Source organism: Pleurodeles waltl, chromosome 5 (assembly GCF_031143425.1).
Source record: "Pleurodeles waltl isolate 20211129_DDA chromosome 5, aPleWal1.hap1.20221129, whole genome shotgun sequence".
NCBI classification, from domain to species: Eukaryota; Metazoa; Chordata; class Amphibia; order Caudata; family Salamandridae; genus Pleurodeles; species Pleurodeles waltl.
In genome coordinates, this window is record NC_090444.1 from 1,030,422,594 (window position 1) to 1,030,441,974 (window position 19,381).

Sequence of the window (19,381 nt, forward strand, 5' to 3'; positions counted from 1 at the left end):
AGACCTACTGGCTTTGTCAATGCATGTTATTCTTTCCTATCATTGTCCAGTCCACACTCTTTTAGCCTAAAAGTCTCACAATCCCTCACTGACTCACTAGCAGGCATCATCCATGCATGAATAACCATCTTGGGAGAGTTCACCACATGGTTTGACCACCTAACAAACTTGCATCCTACACTTAAACTTTCAACTTGCTCATTCTAAAATTAAAACAAAAGGATAAGGACGCAAATATCACAACTGGACATATTTTAGATGCTATACTCTTACCCTGGGGCAACCCCTCTGATATTCCTGTTCCAGTATCAATTCTTTCCACACTCCACAGAGTATCACACAACTCAAGAACTACTCATGGAGATAATTGGAAAAACATAGGACTTCCCCATCCCCAACACCTCTCTCATGACCGCTACCATTTCACACAGCAACACTGTCCACTCATATATTAAAATTGATTCCATTTGAACCTGGCTAACACACACCATTAACAGCAGAGGACCACCATAGAAATCTAAATAGCCCCAAGCTGTGCCACTGCAACTGGTTGTCTACCTCCACTCCCGAACCAAAACTAGAAAACTCCATAGGTATTTTAGATGTCAATGGTGTTCTTTGTACTTCACTTAGGACAGACTTTCCAATAACATTTCACACACACACATACACGCACCTTAAATCTCACATATATACTCATATTGCCATTTACTACATTAAAACAATGTAAGATTTGGAACTAAACATCAGGCATGCATTTCAACACTGTAACATACCCACTATCATCCTCCTGTTTACCCTTCTTACCTCTCCCTCACTCTTTATTTAACTTCCCACTCCCTTACCTCACATATCACCCAATTCCCATTGATACCTATCTTAATACACACTGAGCCACACACCTGCATACCTACTTTGTGGTTAAAATACACAATCACGCCGCCCATCCATCACACCCAAACATTGTAACATCGTGAACTAGCAATCAATCATATTTCCTACCATTGGATCATACCCTCTCACCTTCTTCTTCCAACTTCACTCTCTCACTCCCTTTCTATCTTCTCACCTCCTCTGCTCAATCCCCCCTCTTTACGTATGGGCTCCTTTCTGAACCTCTTCCCTCTCAGCCCCTTTTCTCTATTCCTACCCAACCTACTCCATCGGTCTCACTTACCAAACATTCTCTGCACTTAAACAGCCCCAGACCACTTTCAGTCTTTCTCACTACAACATTCATACATACCATTTGATCTCAACTCTGTCCCTCCCCTCACCATCTTGCATCTACATCACAATACTGCCAATTCACTTCCTAATTACTCTGTTCCCTACCCCATACATATTTTATATCAAGACAGGAGGCTAGCATTATTCATTAAATTCTATTCACTCCTTCTGAGCAGCAAACCATTCAAAGTATCCAATAGAACTTTAACAACATCATAATAGTAAAATAATATTCAGCCCCGTATGAGCTCTGTGTTCTCCATTTTCTGCCTCTTTTGTTTCCTGCTTCTGAGCAGATAAGTATATGGTATTTTCTTATTGGGCATGTCTGAATGTGTTTGCAAGATATTAGATGTTATTTTTTAGCATTTACCCAATTTAGGGGTAGTACTGTGTGAGTGCTTGAGATGTTTATGTAAATTTATTTTTTTTAATGTATTTTACCAATATTTATTGTTTTGCATTTAAGTCACCTTGCTAAATGTTGGACCTGGCTTTTTGACAGGGACATCCCCAAACTTTTTTGCCTCCTTCCTCCTATTTTGTCTGACCTGTTGTTGTTGGCTTTTGACCTCTGGGCACTTTACTACTGCTAACCAGTGCTAAAGTGCATATGCTCTCTGTGTAAATTGTACTATTGATTGGTTTATCCATGATTGGCTATTTAATTTACTTATAAGTCCCTAGTAGAGTGCACTATATGTGCCTAGGGCCTGTAGATTAAATGCTGCTAGTGGGCCTGGAGCACTGGTTGTGCCACCCACTTCAGTAGCCCCTTAACCTTGTCTCAGACCTGCCATTGCAAGGCCTGTGTGTGCAGTTTCACTGCCACTTTGACTTGGCATTTAAAAGTACTTGCCAAGCCTATAACTCCACTTTTTCTACATATAAGTCATCCCTAATGTGTGCCCTAGGTAACCCCTAGAGCAGGGTGCTGTGTGGGTAAAAGGCAGGACATGTACCTGTGTAGTTATATGTCCTGGTAGTGTAAAACTCCTAAATTCGTTTTTACACTACTGTGAGGCCTGCTCCCTTCATAGGCTAACATTGGGGGTGCCCTCATACACTGTTGAAGTGGCAGCTGCTGATCTGAAAGGAACAGGAAGGTCATATTTAGTATGGCCAGAATGGTAATATAAAGTCCTGCTGACTGGTGAAGTCAGATTTAATATTACTATTCTAGAAATGCCACTTTTAGAAAGTGAGCATTTCTTTGCACTTAAATCTTTTTGTGCCCTTCAATCCACGTCTGGCTAGGTTTAGTTGACAGCTCCTTGTGAATTCACTCAGACACACCCCAAATCACTTGCATACATCTGCATTTTGAATGGGTCTTCCTGGGCTGGGAGGGTGGAGGGCCTGCCCTCACACAAAGGACTGCCACACCCCCTACTGGGACTCTGGCAGACAGGATTGAACTGAAAGGGTGCTTGGTGCATTTCTTAGACACTCTTTGAAGTCACCCCCACTTCAAAGGCACAACTTAGTATAAAACAGGGCCTCTGCCCTACCTCATCAGACACTTGCTGGAGAAGAAACCTGAACCAGAAACTACATCCTGCCAAGAAGAACTGCCTGGCTGCTCAAAGGACTCACCTGTCTGCTTTCTACTAAGGACTGCTTCCTTGCTGTTGGCCTGCTGCCTTGCTGAACTCTTGTCTGGCTGTGAAAGTGCTCTCCAAGAGCTTGGATAGAGCTTGCCTCCTGTTCCCTGAAGTCTCAGGACCAAAAAGACTTCTCTTTTTCACTTGGACGCTTCGTGCGCTGAAGTTTTCGACGCATAGCTTGTTCCGTGGCGAGAAAAACGCCGCACACCGACGCTGATCGACGCAACGCCTTTGGGACGACCAGAACTTCGACGCACGGCCTCGCAAGGACAACGCCGCCCAACCTCCAGAGGAGAAATCGACGCAACGCCTGCCGTGAGAGCAAAACTTCGACGCGCAGCCCCGCAGAACGACGCACATCCGGAAAACAAGCAGGAGAATCCACGCACAGACCCGGGACATCTGGTAATCCCCGCGATCCACAGAAAGAGACTGTCCACGCGCCGGAAAACGACGCACGACTTCCCCGCGTGAAAAATAACGACGCAAGTCCGTGTGTGCTGGGGAGAAATCGACACACACACCATTTTTCCACGTATCTCTTCTTCTGTGGCCCTCTGAAGAGGTTTTCCACTCCAAACCAGGTACTTTGTGCTTGAAAGAGGCTTTGTTTGCTTTTTAAAGACTTAAGACGCTTTATATCACTTTTCAGTGATATCTCTACAAATTCACATTGCAACTTTATTAGTTTTGACCTACAATTATCCTGATAAATATTATATGTTTTTCTAAACACTGTGTGGTGTATTTTTGTGGTGCTATATGGTGGTATTGTATGATTTATTGCACAAATACTTTACACATTGCCTTCTAAGTTAAGCCTGACTGCTCGTGCCAAGCTACCAGAGGGTGGGCACAGGATAATCTTGGATTGTGTGTGACTTACCCTGACTAGGGTGAGGGTTTTTGCTTGGACAGGGGGTAACCTGACTGCCAACCAAAAACCCCATTTCTAACATTGGTGATCAGCGGTGAGGATAGGACTTGTGTTTGTGCAGTGACATACAGTAGCTAAGTATTTCACTACCTACCCACAGTTGAAGGTCAACTTGATTTTTCATCTTTTTTTGCTTTTAGTTCTCTGATGTCCTCCTGGATATACTATTGATATTTTGGACTTTGGATTTTGGTTTTTGCCGGTAAGACCTTATCAGAATGGGATTGTGTACCTACTCATTCTTTGTACCTACTGACCACCTCACTAAGGCTGACCTAAGGAAGCTTTGCAGAAAATGGGGCCTTCCTGTAGCAAAGAGATCTACTAAGATGGAAATGCTACATAACTACATAGTCTGGGGGGAAGAAAGGTGGGAAGAGAGAGAGGCAGCAAGAAACCAAATGACTAAGTACCCCTCAGATGAGGAGGAGGACTGCTCACATGAGGAGGAAGACTGCTCACATGAGGAGGAAGACTACTCAGATGAGGAAAGAGACCCAGAGAGAGATGAATGGCTCCTAGGTCAAAAGCGGCAGGAGCAACAGTATGAGGAGCATCTTGAAAGGGTTGAGGCAAAAAGATTCTTAGCCCTGGAAAAAGAAAGGATTGCAGCTCAAGAGCTGAGCTGTGAAGAGCTGAAACTGGAGGCCGGAAGGGCTGAGTCCAGTTCAGATGGTGGCAGCAAATATCTTGCATCCAGTACTGCTGAAGAAGGGCACAAGCCCAGAGATGTGGTGCCCAACTTGAAGAAGGGAGTTGACACACCCCAGGTGGTTCAAGGGTATGAGGTAGTTCCCGTTATGCACAGGGTCCCTGAGAAGGATTGGGGAACTGGCACAGGGAGTCATATTCCTACTGGGGGGAGGGACACTTTACTGGCTCTAGCAGAGAGTGACAGAGAAAAGGGTTCCCCCCTGGTGGATGTCCTGGACATAGAGTGTAGAGACATCCCAGAAGAGTATGGGTTGAGTGTCAGGGACAGTCAGATACTGTCTCGCCAGTCTCAGGAGGGTGAGGTAGAGTGCTTTTCCAAGTATGAGTTACTGGATGGTGGGGTGAAGGGTACTGTGGTTAATACATGCAAAGGGCAGAGTGATGTAATTGCTAGAGAGCATATGTCTGGTCCTTATTTTCCAGAGCTACGCCAACACCAGGTGGAGTGTGAGTTCTCTGACCCCAGGGAGCTTACAATGGAGGCAGACTTCTGGGTGAGTACCAGAGAGTCTGAAGAGGCATTTGGGGGTGCTCTTGAAGGGAGTGGTCTGGGTGTTTCCCAATCAAGTGAGGTGGGAGAGGATTGTAGTGTCCCAGGTAGGTCTCAGGTCCTAGAGGGTTCCATAAGCGAACACCAGGAGGAAAGCCTAGCCTGTACCGTGGAGCCACCGGTTGAGGGAAGCCCCACAGTGTCAGAAGAACTTGGGGGGGTGACTGTAGCCAGCATCCCAACAGTTCTGGTGTCTGGCAGTACCACTCCTAGTGAGGGGGTGCAGAAGTCCAGACATAGGGTTGAGACAGGGTTGCGGACCCCAGTGGAGGACCTGGAGAGTCAGGGGTCAGCTCTGAGAGCATAGCCCCCCAGGACTGACCCAGGTGAAACCGTTTCTGGTTTGGGGGAGACCCAGACTCTGCCGGATGGGCAGAGGTCAGGAGACTTACGCCAACCAGACTCTTGTGTGGCCCTTGGGGACGGTGTGTCCCTTGTGGGGGGTGAGAGTGCCCCCCAGGAAGTCCTGGCATGCCAGGCAATGGTTCAACCTCAGGGTGGTGACTCTGGGTTGGATAGGCAGGATCAGGGGTTAAACTCTGACCTGGTGGGGGGTAGGTGTGCCCCCCAGGAAGTCCAGGCATGCCAGGCAATTGTCCAACCTCAGGGCGGTGACTCTGGGTTGGATACCCAGGTTCAGAGGTTAAACTCTGACCTGGTGGGAGGTAGGTGTGCTGCCCAGGAAGTCCTGGCCTGCCAGGCAATGGTTCAACCTCAGGGTGGTAACTCTGGGTTGGCTAACCACGTTCAAAGGTTAAACTCTGACCTGGTGGGGGGTAAGTGTGCCCCCCAGAAAGTCCTGGTGTGCCAGGCAATGGTCCAACCTCAGGGTGGTGACTCTGGGTTGGATAGCCAGGATCAGGGGTTAAACTCTGACCTGGTGGGGGGTAGGTGTGCCCCCCCAGAAAGTCCTGGTGTGCCAGGCAATTGTCCAACGTCAGAGTGGTGACTCTGGGTTGGATACCCAGGTTCAGAGGTTAAACTCTGACCTGGTGGGAGGTAGGTGTGCCTCCAAGGAAGTCCTGGCATGCCAGGCAATGGTTCAACCTCAGGGTGGTGACTCTGGGTTGGATAACCAGGCTCAGAGGTTAAGCTCTGACCTGGTGGGGGGTAGGTGTGCCCCCCAGAAAGTCCTGGTATGCCAGGCAATGGTTCAACCTCAGGGTGGTGACTCTGGGTTGGATACCCAGGTTCAGAGTTTAAACTCTGACCCGGTGGGGGGTAGGTGTGCCCCCCAGGAAGTCCTGGCGTGCCAGGCAATTGTTCAACTTCTGGGTGGTGACTCTGGGTTGGATGGTCAGGTTCAGAGGTTAAACTCTGACCTGGTGGGGGGTAGGTGTGGCCCCCAGAAAGTCATGGTTTGCCAGGCAGTGATCCAGTCTGAGGGTACAGACCCTGGGCTGGAAGGCCAGGTTCAGGGTGTCCCCCTGGACCTGGAGGGAGGGGCTACTGATAACAGTGCCCCTACCATGTTGTCTTCTGAGGAGGCCACTCCTAGTTGGAGGGTGCTGGACCCCAGAAGGGAGGGCAGGGGAAGGGAAGCCTCACTCCGGGCCCTACTCCAACCTGAAGGTACAGGCCCCAGGTTGGAGGGCCAGTTGCAGGTTAACAGCCCCGCACTGGTGGAGGAATGGTACAGGGCGACTTCTATAAGCACCCTGACCATGTTGGACTCTGGGGGTACCGCTCCAGGAGGGAGGGTACAGAGCCCCAGAGAGGAGGACCAGGTTCAGGCTGTCATCCCTGACCTGGTGGAAGGGAGAGTGGTTAAAGGGTGCCCAGCACCTGGGGCTACCGCCCCCCACTCTCCACAACCACAGTGGTGGGAGAGCTTTGAGAGGCCTGGGGCATGGCTCTCATCCCTGGCAGCTGTCAGTAACCACTGTGGCTTGCTTTCCGGGTGGACAGAGTTATCCCTTGGGAGGGGACAAGTGTCACACCCCGAGGGTAGAGTGGGCAACACCACTGTGTTGGTCCTGGTGGTACTATCCTGCTCCTGGAATACATCTGTGAGCAAAGTAAGGTTAGGTGCTGCACAGATGGGATCCGCAGGTAAGGAGAAAGGTTCCCCATGGGTTGGCTTAGTGGGCCCTGAGAGTATGGACAGAGGGATCCAATTGGAGTCAGGAAGGCGAAGAACTGGAGCATGCCCCTGCTGTTGTGGGCCTGGGTCCTTGTTCTGTCGCCTCAAACAAGGAAGTACATCAGCATAGTGATGGTTCTCCCCTGGATTTAGGCTGGTAGGGGGTCATGTTGGACCTGGCTGTTTGACAGGGACATCCCCAAACTTTTTCCTCCTTCCTCCTATTTTTTCTGACCTGTTGTTGTTGGCTTTTGACCTCTGGGCACTTTACCACTGCTAACCAGTGCTAAAGTGCATATGCTCTCTGTGTAAATTGTACTATTGATTGGTTTATCCATGATTGGCTATTTAATTTACTTATAAATCCCTAGTAGAGTGCACTATATGTGCCTAGGGCCTGTAGATTAAATGCTGCTAGTGGGCCTGCAGCACTGGTTGTGCCACCCACTTCAGTAGCCCCTTAACCTTGTTTCAGGCCTGACATTGCAAGGCCTGTGTGTGCAGTTTCACTGCCACTTCGACTTGGCATTTAAAAGTACTTCCCAAGCCTAGAACTCCCCTTTATCTACATATAAGTCATCCCTAATGTGTGCCCTAGGTAACCCCTAGAGCAGGGTGCTGTGTGGGTAAAAGGCAGGACATGTACCTGTGTAGTTATATGTCCTGGTAGTGTAAAACTCCTAAATTCGTTTTTACACTACTGTGAGGCCTGCTCCCTTCATAAGCTAACATTGGGGCTGCCCTCATACACTGTTGAAGTGGCAGCTGCTGATCTGAAAGGAACAGGAAGGTCATATTTAGTATGGCCAGAATGGTAATATAAAGTCCTGCTGACTGGTGAAGTCTGATTTAATATTACTATTCTAGAAATACCACTTTTAGAAAGTGAGCATTTCTTTGCACTTAAATCTTTTTGTGCCCTTCAATCCACGTCTGGCTAGGTTTAGTTGACAGCTCCTTGTGCATTAACTCAGACACACCCCAAACACAGGGTACTCAGCCTCACTTGCATACATCTGCATTTTGAATGGGTCTTCCTGGGCTGGGAGGGTGGAGTGCCTGCCCTCACACAAAGGACTGCCACACCCCCTACTGGGACTCTGGCAGACAGTATTGAACTGAAAGGGGGCTTGGTGCATTTCTTAGACACTCTTTGAAGTCACCCCCACTTCAAAGGCACAACTTAGTATAAAACAGGGCCTCTGCCCTACCTCATCAGACACTTGCTGGACAAGAAACCTGAACCAGAAACTACATCCTGCCAAGAAGAACTGTCTGGCTGCTCAAAGGACTCACCTGTCTGCTTTCTACTAAGGACTGCTGCCTTGTTGTTGGCCTGCTGCCTTGCTGAACTCTTGTCTGGCTGTGAAAGTGCTCTCCAAGGGCTTGGATAGAGCTTGCCTCCTGTTCCCTGAAGTCTCAGGACCAAAAAGACTTCTCTTTTTCACTTGGACGCTTCGTGCGCCGAAATTTTCTACGCATAGCTTGTTCCGTGGCGAGAACAACACCGCACACCGACGCTGATCGACGCAACGCCTTTGGGACGACCAGAACTTCGACGCATGGCCTCGCAAGGACAATGCCACCCGACCTCCAGAGGAGAAATCGACGCGACGCCTGCCGTGAGAGCGAAACTTCGGACCGCAGCCCTGCAGAACAACGCACAGCCGAAAAACAAGCAGGAGAATCCACGCACAGACCCGGGACATCTGGTAATCCCCGCGATCCACAGAAAGAGACTGTCCGCGCGCCGGAAAACGACGCACGACTTCCCCGCGTGAAAAATAACGACGCAAGTCCGTGTGTGCTGGGGAGAAATCGACGCACACACCATTTTTTCCACGTATCTCTTCTTCTGTGGCCCTCTGAAGAGGTTTTCCACTCCAAACCAGGTACTTTGTGCTTGAAAGAGGCTTTGTTTGCTTTTTAAAGACTTAAGACGCTTTATATCACTTTTCAGTGATATCTCTACAAATTCACATTGCAACTTTATTAATTTTGACCTACAATTATCCTGATAAATATTATATATTTTTCTAAACACTGTGTGGTGTATTTTTGTGGTGCTATATGGTGGTATTGTATGATTTATTGCACAAATACTTTACACATTGCCTTCTAAGTTAAGCCTGACTGCTCATGCCAAGCTACCAGAGGGTGGGCACAGGATAATCTTGAATTGTGTGTGACTTACCCTGGCTAGAGTGAGAGTTTTTGCTTGGACTGCTCCATTTCCTGACTGCCAACCAAAAAACCCATTTCTAACACTAAATATGTGTGCTTTGGACCACTATGTCTTTGAGGTAGCACGGTCCGAGTAAGACAGAATTTTAGACAATTTAATAGGACTTAATAGGACTTACGGAAGAATGCTCAATTTCTGGCGGTTGAATGAGCGTGCAGTAACAATGCGATAACAAGCATTGTAATGATTGCATGTGAGGAGATGAGGGACTGTGGGCACAGGATAATCCCTATGGGAAAACATTTAGAGCCATATTTATACTTTTTTAACGCCACATTTGCGTCATTTTTTGACGCAAAAGCAGCGCAAACTCACAAAATACAATGGCATTTTGTAAGTTTGCGACGATTTTGCTTCAAAAAACGACTCAGCTTTGGTTTCCCACATTAATGGAGTTGGTAGTGGAACAACCAATTTGGATAAAGTGTTGCAAAATCCTGTTATCAGGTGTAGAGAGCAAGGAACATCCTCTGGTGGTTTCAGGTTCTTCTAGTATAGAGGATATCAGGCGTTCCAGTTGACTAGCAGAACATTTGGTGTCACCTGCAGGATTACTGGATGAATCATGGGTACTGAGCACCAAAAAAAGGTATAGAGTAGCAGGGAAAGTGTTTTGAAAGCACTTGACTGTTTTTGACTGCTCTGCTGCCCTCAGTACAGGCACACTCATTTTTGTAATACGCTGCATGTAATATGCTGTATGTTCCAGGGCTGCACCTGGTGCACATGGAGGCAGAGTGAGACGATGCATCATTGATGTGATTACGTGGTAAAGCTCCAGGTGTTAATACATTTATCAAGCTGAGTCACAATCACGAGCTAACAAGTTGGCAGGTTGCTACCTTGAGATCATTGACTGCATGTACAAATGTAACATGGTATTTAGAGCCATATTCAAGAAGACCCTACCTTGCCACCTTTTGCCACATTTCCATCATTCTTTTTACGCAAATGTGGCATTAAGGTGGCATTTCCCCTGTGCCATATTTACAAAGTGGCGCAATGTATGCATTGCACCACTCTGTAACCCCTTGTGCCACATTATGATTGGGTTAGGCATAATGTACGCAATGCGAGCATTCCGTGGTAGGAGGCCCAAAAAAATGACGCTGTGAAAATTTAAAGATTTCACTGCTCCATTTTTTCTGTCATTTTTTACGCCTGCTCAGAGCAGGCATTAAAGTGACACACCCATTTAAATCAATGGGCCTTCTTGCACTTTGCTACAGTAGTGTCAACATTTTTGACGCTAGTGTAGCAAAGCGCCACAATAGCATCAAAGATGTTGACGCTATTCTTCTAAATACCGCCATTGTGCACCGTATGTTAGATACGGTGCAAGCATGGTGTCGTTTTGTGCCAGTAGGGGGGCACAGAATAAGTGGTGCATCAGAGCTGATGCGCCACTTTTTCGGCCATGTGGGCCCTAGTATTTCAACTAAAGTCACTGAAAAAATTGACAGAATAAGGTGAAGTGTAATTGAAAATATTCCGTGCACCATGCATTACACACTCCAGTTCAATTCTCACGAGTAAATAATACAGAATTCTCTGATAGTGCCAATAAAATGTGTGTACTCTGGCATAACTTTACTTCATTTTCTGCATTACACAGTATGCGTGTTGGGTGAAATGTCTTGAGATTACGTAATTAGCCGCATCAAGTTGAGATGTAATTCAGGTAAAAATCCTAGCAGGACAAGTGAGAAAAAACAAAATATGAGTGACTGTTGTTCACGTCATTAAGTGCACTTAACATTATGATTGAGAGCACAGACTTTGGAGCTTTTTGGTAACTGAATGTACCCAACCTTACACTACCCGCAAATGAGGGAACCAACAGGAAAGTGGCCGGAAGCCAATCTACTACTTAACATAGGGTAGTGCTACAAAGTTTTTTTTTGTATGGTGTGTGGCAGGTTGGGAAAGCATATATGAGGGAGATCAAGAGACTGGATATGAAAAAGGGTATAGGAGGAGGACAGCAGTTTTCATAAATAGGTCAAACTATTTACAGTAAAATAAATTGCAATTTAATGCCAGTTACCTAATTTTCGTTAAGTGCTACAATAACGTGAGTTATGTATTTAATAATTTTATCTAGTACTTCATAATCAATAAGTCTTCCAGACTCTGCTTTTTCAGATTTGTACACATTAATAGAAATTGTCACAAATTTAAGTGTCGCTCAAACCGACAAAGAAAGACAAAACCACTGTGAGGGAGTTACTTGAACAGGATGATCTTTAAGGTTTTTCTAAACAGTAAAGATTGATTTAGATGTGCGAGATCGTCAGCTAGTGCTTTTCAGAATGCATAAGCAGCGTTGGGGAAAGCACTGCCATTTGCCTTTTTCCATTTGCTTTTCAGAGGGACAATCAAATCTTTTTCAGGAGACCCTTGTATCTGCTATGGGCTGCATTCAATAAAGCATTTCAGTATGCTGACTGGGGCTTACCCTAGCACTTAAGACTTTAAACTTAAATGGATTCACAACCAAGAGTCAACGCTGCAACCAGGAAGTACTGGAAACGTGACTCATATGCACAGCTTGGCCACAACCCTCTCTGCCAAGTGATGTAAAATCAATGAAGTATACAAAAAAGCTTTGGATGGAATCTTTGAATTAATCACAACCATTGTTAATTACTCAAGGCTGCAGCCCATGGACCCAGCCATATGCAAATCAATCTTGACCCTCCTTAAATTAATACAGTCCAGTTTCTAACTGCCAGGTCAGATCTTCCTGAATCAGACCACAAACAACCCAAGATCAGCTTTGCCCTTGTTAGGGCTCATCAGTCAAGTGTTGCTTGCTTTCAATGGCACAGTGTGCACAGTACCAATGTCTGGGCATAACCATTACAATTAGGGTGTTACACTGATATATACAAAACGTGATCAATAGAATGCTTGAATTAATCTCAGCCACTACAACTTACTCAAGGCTGCATCCCAGTTCATCGTTATATGCACAGCATGCTCAGTTTGGACTCAGCCATATGCAAAACAGTCTTGACCCTGGCCAATGGGAACAGTCCAGCAAGAAATGCCTGGCCAGATCCTCCCTGAAGTTATATATAGAATCTGCAGCTTCTTTAAAGTAAATTTGCATAGGCCTGCAAATTGTGCAGTCACATAGGCCCTCATTCTGACCTTGGCGGGCGGCGGAGGCCGCCCGCCAAAGTCCCGCCGTCAGGTTACCGTTCCGCGGTCGAAAGACCGCGGCGGTAATTCTGACTTTCCCGCTGGGCTGGCGGGCGGTCGCCTTCAGACCGCCAGCCAGCCCAGCGGGAAAGAGGCTTCCACGATGAAGCCGGCTCGGAATCGAGCCGGCGGAGTGGAAGCTGTGCGACGGGTGCAGTTGCACCCGTCGCGTATTTCACTGTCTGCGCAGCAGACAGTGAAATACATGTAGGGGCCCTCTTACGGGGGCCCCTGCAATGCCCATGCCAGTGGCATGGGCACTGCAGGGGCCCCCAGGGGCCCCACGACCCCCCCTACCGCCATCCGGATCTCGGCGGTCCGACCGCCGGGATCTGGATGGCGGTAGGGGGGGTCGGAATCCCCGCGGCGGTGCAGCAAGCTGCGCCGCCGCGGAGGATTCAATGGGGCCGCGGTACACTGGCGGGACCCCGCCAGTGGTGCCGGTCCGACCGCGGCTTTACCGCCGCGGTCGGAATCCCCATTGGAGCACCGCCGGCCTGTCGGCGGTGCTCCCGCGGTCCTCCGCCCTGGCGGTCAAAGACCGCCAGGGTCAGAATGACCACCATAGTCTAATTTGGTCTTCTCTTTTGGTCAAATTCCTGGTGACACTGGCAATATCATCCACTAAGAGAAGGAGGCAGGTATAAGTCAGGAGCTTAAGTTTATAGACGGTGACACCATAATTTTACCAAGGCCATCCATCTATTGTCAAGTGTCTAACTGCATACCTAGGGGCTTAAGTTTTTTCTAAATGGGAACTTCCGCATCACCAACCTTGGAAGACTGACAAGAGGGAATTGTGTTGTTTGAGCCAGTGGTGGGTAAAAATAACCCAAAACTCAATTTTAACCTCATTGAAGTTAAGCTTACTGGTGTTCATATCTTCTTGGACCGTGATGAAGACATGGGTGATCCTATTACAATTCATTCTAGGGTCACAGGGAAAAAAAACAGCACTTGCATGCCATTCCTGAAGTTCTGAAACACTATTACCAAACTTAGGAACGGCTGAAGATGAAGAAAATACACATAAATGTTAAAGAAGAATGGGGAGAGGCAACAGGCATGAGGTATGCCACACATTCCATAAAGGACTGTGAAGCAGTGCAGACAAGCAAGCAGTTTAGCCTTCCTCAGCTAGGAAAGAGCTCAGCTGTACCAGATCTAAATTGATTACTTCACTGCCTGTTTTACTAGTGTCAGACACGGAGGGGATGTATTGCAGATGGTGTTGGAGGAGGCTCAAAGTTCATGTAAAATCTACAGTGCAGGGTCACCAGGGTCCACCATGTTCAAGATGGAAGTTTGGATGTCTAGCAGCATATTGATGGGGATAATATCCTGGCTGCTATTCATCCAAGAGGTGACCTTGGGCTGGGAGGTGGGAGCTTTGTCCGCCATTTCCAACAACATTCAAAACTGGGTGATAACTTTCACATCCAAAGTATCAAAGATGGGTTCATCAGGAGTGGCTTTGTTCAAGTCTCCTTTAAGTCTCTCTCATGTCCTGCTTCTCAGCTAATGTATTTTACTCTGGTATGCCAGCTTGATTGTTCAGAAGTCAGAAGTTCTTCCCCCCTTAATTATACTGACCAAGCTAGGGCCCTGAATTGATTGGGATGGCAGACCTGATAAATCCAGGCCCTGAGACATGTTTAATTGCGGAAAGGGACGGCTTTAGGGGGATGTGACTGGTGCGGCCTCACTCTGCACAGACCTGGCGGGAGGGAGGGCACTGTCTTCAAGGAGGGGGGTGCTGTTTTGAGCAGTAACTTTCAATTTTAATACACCTGCTGAAGACTTCTTTGTGGGTTGAGCTTTCAGGCAGCAATAAAAATACCAAGAAAGCTCTTGTGATTAATGTTCCTGCCAGAGAGAGAGAGGAGAGATTTGTCTAGTGGCAGTTTTGACTCGCCATAAAGTAGTGCAGAGGGTTAATATGCCTGCTGCAAAGAGATCTGTATTTTATCTGGGTAGCTGAGTGGATTATAAAAGCCAGACTGTACCTGGGATGTAAAACAAAAGAAATGTATGTGAGAGAGGGACTATGGCGAGATGAGGGGCATTTTTGCAGGTGGTAGTGAGGGAATCCGAAGAGGAGGTCATAGGGACGGGGGGTGCCAAGAAGATTGTCGCACAGGGCGCCATCAGTGTTAAATCCAGCCTTGATTGGGGATGGTGGCAGAATTCTACCCAAGCGTAACACTCCAGGTGAAATCCCACCACTCAAACAGAACTGGCTTAATCAACCGTTAAATACACCTGTTGCAACATATTTTTTGCACAGAACACAAAATATATGTTGGTTAACACCCATAAAATTACCAAAACATAACTAGGGATAAATAAGTACAGCCTCCACAAAACAGGGAGCCCTACTAAAGAGGATGTTTCTTACGAGGAAATAATAATATTCTTAACAGCGATGCTCCATCTCCAGAGGGAATGCCCTTGAACTTTAGAAGGAGAGCTAAGGTGGGGGTTACTGATTTTGAGAATGTTTTACAACCTAGCAACCACGTACTTAATAAAATAGGAACTGAGACTAAATAAATTCTCACCATGACGTGGCCTCGAGACACGCCACGGCCACTAACTCAAGGTCACAGTGTGTAAGAGCACCGTGGGGCCACCTTTACCCTGAAAAGGCGCAGAGCCGGAAATTACTTAGAAGCGGTGTAAGAAGTAACACGTCGTCACAGTCGGCTTTTTCTGCTAGCTTTCTGCATGTTATCTTGTAAAACAGAACTGCGAGAGCGCTCGACAGGCTTGATAAGGCCGAAGGGTACAGTCTCTTGAGCTTTGCAGTTTGCACATTGACCCGTTTTTTCTAGGACTCTGCAATTTACAGGACAAGAAATATAGAGACGAAAATTAGAAATTAATGAAATCGAATAGTGGCAAAAAACCTTAAAAATGTTATGGGCTAACTCATACATTCATTTATTTATTGTGGGGTTTTGTATAGGGCTTCCTGTGGCTTAGGATAACATCAGAGCGCTAGCAAGTGCGGGTTCTGTTTGATGGTTGTAAGGCGGGGTTAGTATTTTATTGGGTGGGTAGAGTTACTATGTCCAATGTTTTTCAGCACGATTCTTGTTGTTGAACAATCGCAGATGTCGAGCATATGGAACGTTCTCTGTTGCAAACATAGATTTAGGCAAAATGTGCAGTTTGTTATTCACAGCGGATGTCTTTTGCTAAATAATCATTTTCTAAGGTGCTGAATGCAACATGTGGAGTTTGCATGAAAACAGACAAGCCTGCGTGGTGAAATTTCCCAAACAGCAACGCATTCCTAATTTAAGGAGAAATCATCTGCCGCTCTGCCTTACACAGTACTTTTTCCAAGTGCAAGTAAAGGAGTACTGTAGCATTCTGAAGTTTCACGTATTGTGACACGGGGTTATCGGTCTTGAAGCAGGTGAAGTTGCACTGGGGCCCAAAAGCATGAGGGGGCACTGGTAAAATGACTATTACCACTCAAATAGCAGTCTGGGGTGGGCATTTTCATTGTTTGCACAAAGGCCTGGGCCCTGTGACACTGGCAACGCCACTGCGCCTATTCCCTACACTACTGCCTACACCAGTTCCCTACACTCATGCTTCGAAAGATCTTCAGATGGATCTCCTTCAACGCCAGAAGATCGGTCACCCACTCATCTCCTCAACTGCCGCTAAACCATATAGGACTCCGCAACCAGACTCATCCAAAACCTCTCCAAGCGTGCCAGAGTCACCCCTCACGTCAGGAGCCTCCACTGACTGCCCGTGCATAAGAGATGCAAGCTCAAGGTTCCGACTCTTGCCTACAAAGCCCTTCACAACATCAGACCCAAACACATCTACCACCGTCTGACTTTACGCCAGCCTGCCAGAGAACTCTGATCATCTTTCCTCGCCCTCATACATGTCCTGTGCATCCACCGAAGCAGCTGTGGAGGCCATTCCTTCTCCTACCTCTCCGCCAAAGCCTGGAACGATCTTCCGCTCCACCTGCGAACCGCACACTCCCTCCTCAACTTCAGAAAGAAGCTAAATTCTTGGCTCTTCTATGAGAGGCCGTCAGCACTCAGCATTCAACTCCAGCACCTGGCTACCCCCCAGAGAGATAAGCTGCGCTGAGCAATCACAAATTGAGTGACTGATTGACTGGGCGTCCCATCTATGTTTACCATGTGTATATCTCTTGCTGCTAGTAAATTCTGAAAACTTCACCTTTTCACTGATGTGAGCCATATATGATGTTTTTGGCAGGCCTCTCCATTACCTGTACATTGTGTGACAAGAACAGGTCCAACATTAAATTTGTGCATGTGCCTTCCTGGTAGGATCTCACACAAGTATAAATGTACACCATATATATTAAGCTGTATGTAATTATTTACGCATGTGAGTACTTATGGAAAGTTGTACATATTGCAGCTTTTCAGAAGTGCTACTGTAGTTCTTTGACAATTCCAAAAACATTTGCCAAAACATCAAGGAGTCGATTGATAAATTTATTTTCCAATAACATGGTCAGTGACTTTGGGCATGATTTGGAATTTTGCGTTTGGGATACTCATTCAAAACATGAAGAATATCCTGATACAATCGCAGAGGTTTAACGCATATGTAGAATCTACCCTAAAATAGGAGGCAATGTATCACAGGCTAGAAGATTATTGCATTGACTTCGGGTAAACTACTGGGTAGGATTAGAGCTGACTTGCTGGATGCGTAAGTGCTACCATCACCTGGGTCCTTACTCTTGAAACCACTGTATTTCTCATTACATGCCAGGCCAAACTCGGAGCCAAGATGAAGCCATGTTAATTGCCCCTTGATGCAAACTAATAAATAAAGGTGGAAGAGCTGTCTCTGATACACCTCCTTTATTGTGGCATTCCCTCTCGTCCAAGCTTAGAGCATCATGCACATTCTCCAGCTCTGAAAACGTACTGTTTTCTACATTTTCTCTAAGATGGGCACCAAGGGGAGTTTTCAAAGTTATTGTGGATCTTAGAGAATCATTCATTCATTGTAACTGAACTCCACCGGAGAAAATAGCCCCTGCAGCCAAATTAACAGGATTCATTCCAGATGAAAATTTTCATCCATAAAGGTGACATCTGACCACGGTATAATCCGAATCTCCCTACAAAAAAAACAAGGTGCACAGGCACCTAACCAATAAACAATTTCCCAAAAAAACAATAGAGGCTTTTGTGATCTCCGGACTAGATTGCTGATAGGCCATCCTTACTTGCCTCTCTTGTTGGAGCTGTGCTTCACATGGAAGATAGATGTCTGCTAAATGTAAAATAAGCGATCATGTTACACATTATTCCTGTTTTCAACTGCTGCCGTTTGAGGGACAACGCATCCCTAAAAGTGCCTACATCAATGCGAAATCTCAAATTCCATACTCCCAAATATTTAGCTCATCCCTTCAAAAACACTTTACATAGAACTTTGTTGGGGAAAAAGCACAGAGATTGTGGAACTCTCTTCCTGCCCCGGTTAGTATTTTCCCACCTTTTGACATATTCAGGAAAACTCCAAAACGCTGGATAATTAAATTAACACATTTGAAGAGACAAATAAATATTCATTCATTGAACAGTTAGTCCTCTTTTCCCATCTTGTGACATGTTCAGGAAAACTCCAAAACGCTGAATAATTTAAAAAAAATACACCTTTGCACAGATACAGAAGTATTCATACGTTGAACGGTTAGTCCATCCCATATTTACTGTCTCTTCACATTAAATATTTCGACCCATACTAGCCAATAGATCCCCACTGCTCAATTACTCTTGTTGTCACACATCACAGATGTATTTTTCTAAACATTTTTATTGATTTCTGCATATAATGCAAGCACATTTTCCCCACAATCATGTTAGTACATGTAACACTTGGTGAGATTCTGATCCACCAAAGAAACACTCAGCAGAAGATCAAGCAGGCTTTGTAAGACATTGTAGAGCGCTTCGTATCCAGTTCAAATCATTCTCACTGCCACAGACCCCAGATCCTATCATAATTCATTGAACAGCCTCTCGTGGCATTTATAGGGTTTTCTGTTATCATGTCAAAATTCATACCCTGCAACTACGCATTCGTTGAAGGAGCCTGACCTGAATTTCCATGTAGTCTGATATTCCTTTTGCCAAGGAAGTATCCCATACCAAGTAGGAGATAGTCACATTGAATTTCATCACACTCACTCATATCTCTTACGAGACATCGTTTTGGGTCCTGTGCAATAGGTATTTTCAAAACCTTTGTTGAGGAGGATATGGTGCCTTTCCAGTATTGTTGGGTTACCAGGCATCTCCAAACCGTATGGAAGCATTCTAAATTATCAGTACTGCATTGCTTGATGCAGGAGAACTGAGCTTGTCCATTTGCCATAGGCTTCGGGGAGAATAGTAGGTCCTATATAGGTGTTTTGAATAATTCTTAAAAGGGTCTGTATCACGTTTTGATAAAGTTATCTGATGAGTTCTGACAGGAAGCAGCCTCACTTCTTAGAGCGTGGCTCTGCATGTACCAAGGAGAATGTACCAGACAAAGCCAAACACCGGAGGGACTGGGGTTGGATTTGAGAGAAAGAGAGAGAGAGTAAGAGAGACACAGCATGCCCAGATCTTCTTTGTCACAGCTTTCTCAGGTGTTACCTCTCTGGTTACTGCACACATGTGCTCTGAGACTCTCTGGTAATAGAACAATTAACTAATCTAGGAAAGTGCATGCAAAGTTCTAGTGCTGATGAATAGCATACAAGTTTCACAAAAAGCAAACAGTAAGCAGGTACACT

The 19,381-nt window shown here is 46.2% G+C and overlaps 1 long non-coding RNA gene across 1 annotated transcript in view; it reads right to left on the minus strand.

Annotated features, from left to right (window-relative positions):
- LOC138297348 (uncharacterized) overlaps nt 1-16,589 on the minus strand; it is a 33,753-nt gene extending 17,164 nt beyond the window's left edge. Inside the window, exon 1 of the long non-coding RNA XR_011204040.1 lies at nt 16,534-16,589. This is a non-coding gene — a long non-coding RNA (uncharacterized lncRNA). The remainder of the gene's footprint in view (nt 1-16,533) is intronic.
- Nucleotides 16,590-19,381: the final 2,792 nt, after the last annotated feature.